Raw genomic sequence first — 521 nt, forward strand, 5'->3', positions numbered from 1 at the left:
AAATCACGGCTTGCTTGTTACTCAGTGCCTAACTAGGTCATGGGATGTTCTTTTTCTTCCAGATCCGCAGCACATGGTTTATGCTAAGCTAGCTCTCCTCCTACGAACGACCATGGCATTAAAAACAGCGCCCGAACATTTCCTTTGGACCTCGGAAAATTGTTTTCAACCTCGCTAGGATTTCATCTACCTTACAGGGAGTTTGCCAGGATCCGTTTTGCCTCAGCTGGAGACTTGGTAAAGCATTTTATGAACTTTACTTTATCGGCTTGTGGGACCCGACTAATTCCTGGAATCCAGCGTAGAAGCGCTTCTGCTTTCCTAAAAGAACACAATTTTTTTTCTTTTTCCCTCAACACACTTTATCAACGTGGATTTTGCTGTTTGGACCGGACCAGGTTGGATTTGTGTTCTCTTCCTGTTTTTGACACAGTATAACTAAAAACTGTGTATGGGCTGGACTCAAGTTTCTCTGGAAAAAAAATAAAAAAGCATGGACAATTTAAAACTCCACTCTGCTG

General features: G+C 42.4%; 1 long non-coding RNA gene across 1 annotated transcript; it reads left to right on the forward strand.

Moving 5' to 3' along the window:
* Positions 1–6: 6 nt before the first annotated feature.
* LOC106511677 (uncharacterized) lies at positions 7–485 on the forward strand. The gene is made up of 2 exons (XR_001309548.1): positions 7–237; positions 399–485. It is a non-coding gene; the product is annotated as an uncharacterized LOC106511677 (long non-coding RNA).
* Positions 486–521: the final 36 nt, after the last annotated feature.

The sequence above is a fragment of the Austrofundulus limnaeus genome, unplaced genomic scaffold, assembly GCF_001266775.1.
Source record: "Austrofundulus limnaeus strain Quisiro unplaced genomic scaffold, Austrofundulus_limnaeus-1.0 Scaffold3060, whole genome shotgun sequence".
NCBI lineage: Eukaryota > Metazoa > Chordata > Actinopteri > Cyprinodontiformes > Rivulidae > Austrofundulus > Austrofundulus limnaeus.